This window comes from Pleurodeles waltl, chromosome 12 (genome assembly GCF_031143425.1).
Source record: "Pleurodeles waltl isolate 20211129_DDA chromosome 12, aPleWal1.hap1.20221129, whole genome shotgun sequence".
Lineage (NCBI taxonomy): Eukaryota > Metazoa > Chordata > Amphibia > Caudata > Salamandridae > Pleurodeles > Pleurodeles waltl.
The window spans coordinates 106,429,719-106,441,102 of record NC_090451.1 but is presented as its reverse complement, the minus strand read 5'-3'; the positions used below and the strand labels follow the sequence as shown (position 1 = coordinate 106,441,102).

The 11,384-nt window shown below is 43.4% G+C and overlaps 3 non-coding genes across 3 annotated transcripts; all 3 read left to right on the top strand.

Moving 5' to 3' along the window:
* The first annotated feature begins 726 nt into the window (after positions 1-726).
* Positions 727-800, top strand: TRNAI-AAU (transfer RNA isoleucine (anticodon AAU)). Its single transcript has one exon. It is a non-coding gene; the product is annotated as a tRNA-Ile (tRNA).
* Positions 801-4,391: 3,591 nt separating this feature from the next.
* TRNAI-AAU (transfer RNA isoleucine (anticodon AAU)) lies at positions 4,392-4,465 on the top strand. The gene has a single exon. It is a non-coding gene; the product is annotated as a tRNA-Ile (tRNA).
* A 3,580-nt stretch (positions 4,466-8,045) lies between these two features.
* On the top strand, positions 8,046-8,119 carry TRNAI-AAU (transfer RNA isoleucine (anticodon AAU)). Its single transcript has one exon. It is a non-coding gene; the product is annotated as a tRNA-Ile (tRNA).
* The last annotated feature ends 3,265 nt before the right edge of the window (positions 8,120-11,384 follow it).

The following is an 11,384-nucleotide window of genomic DNA, read 5'->3' as shown; positions in this document are numbered from 1 at the left end:
AACATTGCAGTTAAGTTCTGTTACTGTTTTAAAAATGCAATCAAATACATGACCCCAAATATACTATTCTGGTCAGGCCTGCCCTACTAACCAATTGCAGCGTCATGCTCTGCTGAGTAAACTGATCTCACGACAGTGAGGAATGCACAGGCCGGGTGGTGCCCGGCGCACAAAAGCGCGCCTTCTTGTGTTGTACGTCTCTTCGCGCAAATGCAAACTCAGATTTCCTGCACTGTGGTCGGCAGGAGAGACATGGGAAGGCGCAGTAGGGAAGGCTTGAGCAACGAACCGTTGGCTATGTTTTGTTGTTACTTTGTTGACATGAGCTCAAGTAATTTGAAGCAGAAGGAACGACCAGACCTAAAAAAAACTCTCTTACCTCCAACGCCGAATAAGCACTATAATTATAATATCTCAAAAGCAGCTGGCCTTGTAAACTTAATGAGCAAGCAAGCCGATGCATTTTGGGTTTTGTTGTAAAAGAATAAAAATACTATCCATCCTTTCCTTTTTTTCCGGCAACAAGCGATGTTACAAAGATATCACAGCACACAGTGAGATTGAGTGAAAGACGAGGCACTGAGGCTGGCGTGCAGCACTCCACAGCTCTTGTTATTGAAATGCAGACAGGGGGCGGAAGGAGAAAAGTATGAAGGAATTGCGATAGTGAGACCTACTCTTCTATCTATCTGCATTACATGGAAAAAGGATATATTTAGTACTCATTGCCGGTTAGCTCAGTTGGTTAGAGCGTGGTGCTAATAACGCCAAGGTCGCGGGTTCAATCCCCGTACGGGCCAGGTTGCATTTTTTCTCTCAACTAAACTCTTTTTTTCTCATTTAATCAAGCTCTTATAAATCCATACACTCTGTTGTTCCAGTATACGTTCACTTTCCATTAGTCCTTCTTTTGCCACTGCTGACCAAAGCTCAAGCCGGCAGTGCCAGTAGAACAACACAAGTGCAAGGGATTGTCTCTCCAAGATGGAGACACTGCCTCAGACTATGTCTCGTGAGAGGTGGAGGGAGACCAAGAGCTGATTATTAGATGCGTGGGGATAAGAGGAACATAACTCAGGTGAACAGATTCTGGATAGTGATGCTATAGCTAGGATCAGCAACGTTACAGGGGAAAGGATAGCAAAATAATTAGGTGACAGAAGTATAGAAGTGGCTACAAGGGGGTGTGTCTCTTAAGAGGGCCGAAAGATACACTGAAGGCGAAGGTGAAGTAAAAGAAGAAAGAAAGATCAAAGGAAGTCGACAGTGATTGAGAGAAAACTCACAAAGGCAAATTGAGCAAAAGACAAAGCCTGGGGAGTTAGACTACTTCAATGCAAATTTACGCCTCAGATGAGCATGACAACTGACCCTTGTACAGTGGTGCTGAAACAATTTTCAGTGTGGGGGTGCTGCCATCAAAGGGCTTCTGAAAATCCAGGAATCATACAAAGAACAAGTCCTGCGGAATGAGCCACGCACATTCAGAAAGAATGGTGATGCGTTGGTTACTTATTGGTAATCTTCATTAGCCTTAGTCCATTGCGTCCTTGTGACAGTCATTACAAAGTAAGGTGATGTCACCTTCCAACAGGAAGAAAGAACAGGAGGATCCTTAAATGCTAGCCCCATGCACCCAACCTGGGTGCCAAGCCCTTGCCAAAGGACTGATAGGAAGGTGGGCAGGATGTAATGTTTGTGACAAAGACAAGATGGACTAAGGGTAATGCAGAGTTCAAAACATTGGTACTCAAATGCAAAACAGAAAAATTATTAAGCCATAATGCTTGACAAATGTATGCTCTGAGGACCAAGTAGCCACCCTAGGAATTTCCTAGATAGTTACTCACTGGAATTCAACCCAGGAGGTGGCCATTCCTCTCGTAGACCATCCCTGAACTGGAAGATATTCTAAAAAGCCTTGCAAAGCCAGAAAAATTGACAACTTAATCCACCTACTCAGAGTCTTAAAAGTCACCTTCTTGTCTTTTCCAGGCTGTCCAAAAGTCACAAACGAGGAGTCGGTTTTCCTGAACTGCAGAGGCCTGGTGACATAAACGAAAAGAGCTCTTTAAACATCAAGTGTATTCAGAAAATGTTCCTCCGGAGAGGAAGGAGAGGGAATGAAAGAAGGAAGAATTATTTCCTAAGATCTATCAAAAATAGACTTAACCTTTGAAGCAAAGGTAAGGCTAGGCCTTAAAGTTACCCCATCTTCCAAAGTATCAAATGAAGAGAGGACAGCATTTTAAGGCTCCCAGCTCCCCAATTGTTCTCAGCAAGGTGATAGGAAATAGGAAAATAACTTTATAGGAAACAATCTTTATGTCTACAGTGTCCAGATCCTCAAAGAGATAAAATTGCAAAGCCTATAAAAGAGTAGGAAGATTCTGAGTTGGAGAAAAGGGATTTTTCAACTGGTCTTACAATTGACAAAAGATCAGAACAGTCTAGACACCAAAGATTGTAACATCGACAAAGGTACAGAAAAGTCCCTAAAAACCTTTATCGCAAAGCAATGAGCTTTCAGAGTGGAAAGAGATTCAACTGAAACCCATTCAGAAGAAAATGCAAAATAGCAGACAAACTACAGGTAGGTGCCAAAAAATCATGAGCAGAACATCACGTCTCAAAAGACTTCCAGTTCTTTGAGTAAGACTTCGAAGTAGAAGGCCTGCTGGAGTGCTGAATTAACTCCACTAAGGAAGAGGAAAGACCCTTTGCTAGCAGTCCAGACTTCTCAACCTCCAAAGCGATAGAGTGAGTTGGAGCAAGAAGGTCAGGGACGACGTTCTGAGAGAGACACACTTGAGCAGTACTCAAGGAGGTAGAAGAGCCAGGGGTTCAGAAGAGGAAACCATGACATCTCTGGCCAATAAGGGCCCACAAGAATAAAGTTCCCTCCCCCCTGCTGAGACTTGAAGAGAACCATCTGGATCAATAAAAAGTGGGGGAATGTATAAAGGAGACTTCTCAGCCACTTTATCACCAATACGTCCACTACCTAGGCTCCTTGTTCCGGAAGCCTGGATCAGAATCGACAAAGATGAGCATTGTCCTTGTTTGAAAAGAGATCCAGAAAGGGTTTCACAAACTCTCGGCATATCTCTCAAAACAACGACCTGGATAACGTCAACTCCAGCAAATTTGGAAACCTCCAGCTGTCTGCCATCACATTGTCGGTGCCCTTGATGTGTACTGCCGACGTGTGCAACAGGTTGATCTCTGCCCAATAACCCAATTGTTCTGCTATTGCATTGAGGGATTTTGAATGCATGCTTCACTGTTGGTTAATGTAAAAGACAGCTACCTTATTCTCTGTCTTTACTAGCACATTTTTTTGAGACAGATGATGATGGGAAAACTTCAAAGCCCTGAAGATTACCATCAACTCCATCTATTTCCATGACCTCCGACTCTCTAGGAAAGACCACTTGAATCGACAGGATCAGTCCAACACAGTAGCTCTCCAGCCAGGTTTGCTGGCATCTGTTGCGAGGATTCAGGAGCATCCAGGTATATTAGTGTCCATTTAGACCAGTGGTCTTCAAACTCTTTAATGCCGCAACCACCCAATGGGAAAAAAAACATTGGTGCCTCCTCTCTGAATTGTCCACAATTCTTCTATTAAATTGACACTGTTTAAATATGTCTAGACCTATTTAAACATTGCAGTTAAGTTCTGTTACTGTTTTAAAAATGCAATCAAATACATGACCCCAAATATACTATTCTGGTCAGGCCTGCCCTACTAACCAATTGCAGCGTCATGCTCTGCTGAGTAAACTGATCTCACGACAGTGAGGAATGCACAGGCCGGGTGGTGCCCGGCGCACAAAAGCGCGCCTTCTTGTGTTGTACGTCTCTTCGCGCAAATGCAAACTCAGATTTCCTGCACTGTGGTCGGCAGGAGAGACATGGGAAGGCGCAGTAGGGAAGGCTTGAGCAACGAACCGTTGGCTATGTTTTGTTGTTACTTTGTTGACATGAGCTCAAGTAATTTGAAGCAGAAGGAACGACCAGACCTAAAAAAAACTCTCTTACCTCCAACGCCGAATAACCACTATAATTATAATATCTCAAAAGCAGCTGGCCTTGTAAACTTAATGAGCAAGCAAGCCGATGCATTTTGGGTTTTGTTGTAAAAGAATAAAAATACTATCCATCCTTTCCTTTTTTTCCGGCAACAAGCGATGTTACAAAGATATCACAGCACACAGTGAGATTGAGTGAAAGACGAGGCACTGAGGCTGGCGTGCAGCACTCCACAGCTCTTGTTATTGAAATGCAGACAGGGGGCGGAAGGAGAAAAGTATGAAGGAATTGCGATAGTGAGACCAACTCTTCTATCTATCTGCATTACATGGAAAAAGGATATATTTAGTACTCATGGCCGGTTAGCTCAGTTGGTTAGAGCGTGGTGCTAATAACGCCAAGGTCGCGGGTTCAATCCCCGTACGGGCCAGGTTGCATTTTTTCTCTCAACTAAACTCTTTTTTTCTCATTTAATCAAGCTCTTATAAATCCATACACTCTGTTGCTCCAGTAAACGTTCACTTTCCATTAGTCCTTCTTTTGCCACTGCTGACCAAAGCTCAAGCCGGCAGTGCCAGTAGAACAACACAAGTGCAAGGGATTGTCTCTCCAAGATGGAGACACTGCCTCAGACTATGTCTCGTGAGAGGTGGAGGGAGACCAAGAGCTGATTATTAGATGCGTGGGGATAAGAGGAACATAACTCAGGTGAACAGATTCTGGATAGTGATGCTATAGCTAGGATCAGCAACGTTACAGGGGAAAGGATAGGAAAATAATTAGGTGACAGAAGTATAGAAGTGGCTACAAGGGGGTGTGTCTCTTAAGAGGGCCGAAAGATACACTGAAGGCGAAGGTGAAGTAAAAGAAGAAAGAAAGATCAAAGGAAGTCGACAGTGATTGAGAGAAAACTCACAAAGGCAAATTGAGCAAAAGACAAGGCCTGGGGAGTTAGACTACTTCAATGCAACTTTACGCCGCAGATGAGCATGACAACTGACCCTTGTACAGTGGTGCTGAAACAATTTTCAGTGTGGGGGTGCTGCCATCAAAGGGCTTCTGAAAATCCAGGAATCATACAAAGAACAAGTCCTGCGGAATGAGCCACGCACATTCAGAAAGAATGGTGATGCGTTGGTTACTTATTGGTAATCTTCATTAGCCTTAGTCCATTGCGTCCTTGTGACAGTCATTACAAAGTAAGGTGATGTCACCTTCCAACAGGAAGAAAGAACAGGAGGATCCTTAAATGCTAGCCCCATGCACCCAACCTGGGTGCCAAGCCCTTGCCAAAGGACTGATAGGAAGGTGGGCAGGATGTAATGTTTGTGACAAAGACAAGATGGACTAAGGGTAATGCAGAGTTCAAAACATTGGTACTCAAATGCAAAACAGAAAAATTATTAAGCCATAATGCTTGACAAATGTATGCTCTGAGGACCAAGTAGCCACCCTAGGAATTTCCTACATTGTTACTCACTGGAATTCAACCCAGGAGGTGGCCATTCCTCTCGTAGACCATCCCTGAACTGGAAGATATTCTAAAAAGCCTTGCAAAGCCAGAAAAATTGACAACTTAATCCACCTACTCAGAGTCATAAAAGTCACCTTTTTGTCTTTTCCAGGCTGTCCAAAAGTCACAAACAAGGAGTCGGTTTTCCTGAACTGCAGAGGCCTGGTGACATAAATGAAAAGAGCTCTTTAAACATCAAGTGTATTCAGCAAATGTTCCTCCGGAGAGGAAGGAGAGGGAATGAAAGAAGGAAGAATTATTTCCTAAGATCTATCAAAAATAGACTTAACCTTTGCAGCAGGCCTTAAAGTTACCCCATCTTCCAAAGTATCAAATGAAGAGAGGACAGCATTTTAAGGCTCCCAGCTCCCCAATTGTTCTCAGGAAGGTGATAGGAAATAGGAAAATAACTTTATAGGAAACAATCTTTATGTCTACAGTGTCCAGATCCTCAAAGAGATAAAATTGCAAAGCCTATAAAAGAGTAGGAAGATTCTGAGTTGGAGAAAAGGGATTTTTCAACTGGTCTTACAATTGACAAAAGATCAGAACAGTCTAGACACCAAAGATTGTAACATCGACGAAGGTACAGAAAAGTCCCTAAAAACCTTTATCGCAAAGCAATGAGCTTTCAGAGTGGAAAGAGATTCGACTGAAACCCATTCAGAAGAAAATGCAAAATAGCAGACAAACTACAGGTAGGTGCCAAAAAATCATGAGCAGAACATCACGTCTCAAAAGACTTCCAGTTCCTTGAGTAAGACTTCGAAGTAGAAGGCCTGCTGGAGTGCTGAATTAACTCCACTAAGGAAGAGGAAAGACCCTTTGCTAGCAGTCCAGACTTCTCAACCTCCAAAGCGATAGAGTGAGTTGGAGCAAGAAGGTCAGGGACGACGTTCTGAGAGAGACACACTTGAGCAGTACTCAAGGAGGTAGAAGAGCCAGGGGTTCAGAAGAGGAAACCATGACATCTTTGGCCAATAAGGGCCCACAAGAATAAAGTTCCCTCCCCCCTGCTGAGACTTGAAGAGAACCATCTGGATCAATAAAAAGTGGGGGAATGTATAAAGGAGACTTCTCAGCCACTTTATCACCAATACGTCCACTACCTAGGCTCCTTGTTCCGGAAGCCTGGATCAGAATCGACAAAGATGAGCATTGTCCTTGTTTGAAAAGAGATCCAGAAAGGGTTTCACAAACTCTCGGCATATCTCTCAAAACAACGACCTGGATAACGTCAACTCCAGCAAATTTGGAAACCTCCAGCTGTCTGCCATCACATTGTCGGTGCCCTTGATGTGTACTGCCGACATGTGCAACAGGTTGATCTCTGCCCAATAACCCAATTGTTCTGCTATTGCATTGAGGGATTTTGAATGCATGCTTCACTGTTGGTTAATGTAAAAGACAGCTACCTTATTCTCTGTCTTTACTAGCACATTTGTTTGAGACAGATGATGATGGGAAAACTTCAAAGCCCTGAAGATTACCATCAACTCCATCTATTTCCATGACCTCCGACTCTCTAGGAAAGACCACTTGAATCGACAGGATCAGTCCAACACAGTAGCTCTCCAGCCAGGTTTGCTGGCATCTGTTGCGAGGATTCAGGAGCATCCAGGTATATTAGTGTCCACTTAGACCAGTGGTCTTCAAACTCTTTAATGCCGCATCCACCCAATGGGAAAAAAAAAAATTGGTGCCTCCCCTCTGAATTGTCCACAATTCTTCTATTAAATTGACACCGTTTAAATATGTCTAGACCTATTTAAACATTGCAGTTAAGTTCTGTTACTGTTTTAAAAATGCAATCAAATACATGACCCCAAATATACTATTCTGGTCAGGCCTGTCCTACTAAACAATTGCAGCGTCATGCTCTGCTGAGTAAACTGATCTCACGACAGTGAGGAATGCACAGGCCGGGTGGTGCACGGCGCACAAAAGCGCGCCTTCTTGTGTTGTAAGTCTCTTCGCACAAATGCAAACTCTGATTTCCTGCACTGTGGTCGGCAGGAGAGACATGGGAAGGCGCAGTAGGGAAGGCTTGAGCAACGAACCGTTGGCTATGTTTTGTTGTTACTTTGTTGACATGAGCTCAAGTAATTTGAAGCAGAAGGAACGACTAGACCTAAAAAAAACTCTCTTACCTCCAACGCCGAATAACCACTATAATTATAATATCTCAAAAGCAGCTGGCCTTGTAAACTTAATGAGCAAGCAAGCCGATGCATTTTGGGTTTTGTTGTAAAAGAATAAAAATACTATCCATCCTTTCCTTTTTTTCCGGCAACAAGCGATGTTACAAAGATATCACAGCACACAGTGAGATTGAGTGAAAGACGAGGCACTGAGGCTGGCGTGCAGCACTCCACAGCTCTTGTTATTGAAATCCAGACAGGGGGCGGAAGGAGAAAAGTATGAAGGAATTGCGATAGTGAGACCTACTCTTCTATCTATCTGCATTACATGGAAAAAGGACATATTTAGTACTCATGGCTGGTTAGCTCAGTTGGTTAGAGCGTGGTGCTAATAATGCCAAGGTCGCGGGTTCAATCCCCGTACGGGCCAGGTTGCATTTTTTCTCTCAACTAAACTCTTTTTTTCTCATTTAATCAAGCTCTTATAAATCCATATACTCTGTTGCTCCAGTATACGTTCACTTTCCATTAGTCCTTCTTTTGCCACTGCTGACCAAAGCTCAAGCCGGCAGTGCCAGTAGAACAACACAAGTGCAAGGGATTGTCTCTCCAAGATGGAGACACTGCCTCAGACTATGTCTCGTGAGAGGTGGAGGGAGACCAAGAGCTGATTATTAGATGCGTGGGGATAAGAGGAACATAACTCAGGTGAACAGATTCTGGATAGTGATGCTATAGCTAGGATCAGCAACGTTACAGGGGAAAGGATAGGAAAATATTTAGGTGACAGAAGTATAGAAGTGGCTACAAGGGGGTGTGTCTCTTAAGAGGGCCGAAAGATACACTGAAGGCGAAGGTGAAGTAAAAGAAGAAAGAAAGATCAAAGGAAGTCGACAGTGATTGAGAGAAAACTCACAAAGGCAAATTGAGCAAAAGACAAAGCCTGGGGAGTTAGACTACTTCAATGCAAATTTACGCCGCAGATTAGCATGACAACTGACCCTTGTACAGTGGTGCTGAAACAATTTTCAGTGTGAGGGTGCTGCCATCAAAGGGCTTCTGAAAATCCAGGAATCATACAAAGAACAAGTCCTGCGGAATGAGCCACGCACATTCAGAAAGAATGGTGATGCGTTGGTTACTTATTGGTAATCTTCATTAGCCTTAGTCCATTGCGTCCTTGTGACAGTCATTACAAAGTAAGGTGATGTCACCTTCCAACAGGAAGAAAGAACAGGAGGATCCTTAAATGCTAGCCCCATGCACCCAACCTGGGTGCCAAGCCCTTGCCAAAGGACTGATGGGAAGGTGGGCAGGATGTAATGTTTGTGACAAAGACAAGATGGACTAAGGGTAATGCAGAGTTCAAAACATTGGTACTCAAATGCAAAACAGAAAAATTATTAAGCCATAATGCTTGACAAATGTATGCTCTGAGGACCAAGTAGCCACCCTAGGAATTTTCTAGATTGTTACTCACTGGAATTCAACTCAGGAGATGGCCATTCCTCTCGTAGACCATCCCTGAACTAGAAGATATTCTAAAAAGCCTTGCAAAGTCAGAAAAATTGACAACTTAATCCACCTACTCAGAGTCATAAAAGTCACCTTCTTGTCTTTTCCAGGCTGTCCAAAAGTCACAAACAAGGAGTCGGTTTTCCTGAACTGCAGAGGCCTGGTGACATAAATGAAAAGAGATCTTTAAACATCAAGTGTATTCAGCAAATGTTCCTCCGGAGCGGAAGGAGAGGGAATGAAAGAAGGAAGAATTATTTCCTAAGATCTATCAAAAATAGACTTAACCTTTGCAGCAAAGGTAAGGCTAGGCCTTAAAGTTACCCCATCTTCCAAATTATCAACTGAAGAGAGGACAGCATTTTAAGGCTCCCAGCTCCCCAATTGTTCTCAGGAAGGTGATAGGAAATAGGAAAATAACTTTATAGGAAACAATCTTTATGTCTACAGTGTCCAGATCCTCAAAGAGATAAAATTGCAAAGCCTATAAAAGAGTAGGAAGATTCTGAGTTGGAGAAAAGGGATTTTTCAACTGGTCTTACAATTGACAAAATATCAGAACAGTCTAGACACCAAAGATTGTAACATCGACGAAGGTACAGAAAAGTCCCTAAAAACCTTTATCGCAAAGCAATGAGCTTTCAGAGTGGAAAGAGATTCAACTGAAACCCATTCAGAAGAAAATGCAAAATAGCAGACAAACTACAGGTAGGTGCCAAAAGATCATGAGCAGAACATCACGTCTCAAAATACTTCCAGTTCTTTGAGTAAGACTTCGAAGTAGAAGGCCTGCTGGAGTGCTGAATTAACTCCACTAAGGAAGAGGAAAGACCCTTTGCTAGCAGTCCAGACTTCTCAACCTCCAAAGCGATAGAGTGAGTTGGAGCAAGAAGGTCAGGGACGACGTTCTGAGAGAGACACACTTGAGCAGTACTCAAGGAGGTAGAAGAGCCAGGGGTTCAGAAGAGGAAACCATGACATCTCTGGCCAATAAGGGCCCACAAGAATAAAGTTCCCTCCCCCCTGCTGAGACTTGAAGAGAACCATCTAGATCAATAAAAAGTGGGGGAATGTATAAAGGAGACTTCTCAGCCACTTTATCACCAATACGTTCACTACCTAGGCTCCTTGTTCCGGAAGCCTGGATCAGAATCGACAAAGATGAGCATTGTCCTTGTTTGAAAAGAGATCCAGAAAGGGTTTCACAAACTCTCGGCATATCTCTCAAAACAACGACCTGGATAACGTCAACTCCAGCAAATTTGGAAACCTCCAGCTGTCTGCCATCACATTGTCGGTGCCCTTGATGTGTACTGCCGACGTGTGCAACAGGTTGATCTCTGCCCAATAACCCAATTGTTCTGCTATTGCATTGAGGGATTTTGAATGCATGCTTCACTGTTGGTTAATGTAAAAGACAGCTACCTTATTCTCTGTCTTTACTAGCACATTTTTTTGAGACAGATGATGATGGGAAAACTTCAAAGCCCTGAAGATTACCATCAACTCCATCTATTTCCATGACCTCCGACTCTCTAGGAAAGACCACTTGAATCGACAGGATCAGTCCAACACAGTAGCTCTCCAGCCAGGTTTGCTGCCATCTGTTGCGAGGATTCCGGAGCATCCAGGTATATTAGTGTCCACTTAGACCAGTGGTCTTCAAACTCTTTAATGCCGCATCCACCCAATGGGGAAAAAAAACATTGGTGCCTCCCCTCTGAATTGTCCACAATTCTTCTATTAAATTGACACTGTTTAAATATGTCTAGACCTATTTAAACATTGCAGTTAAGTTCTGTTACTGTTTTTAAAATACAATCAAATACATGACCCCAAATATACTATTCTGGTCAGGCCTGCCCTACTAACCAATTGCAGCGTCATGCTCTGCTGAGTAAACTGATCTCACGACAGTGAGGAATGCATAGGCCGGGTGGTGCCCGGCGCACAAAAGCGCGCCTTCTTGTGTTGTACGTCTCTTCGCGCAAATGCAAACTCAGATTTCCTGCACTGTGGTCGGCAGGAGAGACATGGGAAGGCGCAGTAGGGAAGGCTTGAGCAACGAACCGTTGGCTATGTTTTGTTGTTACTTTGTTGACATGAGCTCAAGTAATTTGAAGCAGAAGGAACGGCCAGACCTAAAAAAAACTCTCTTACCTCCAACGCCGAATAACCAC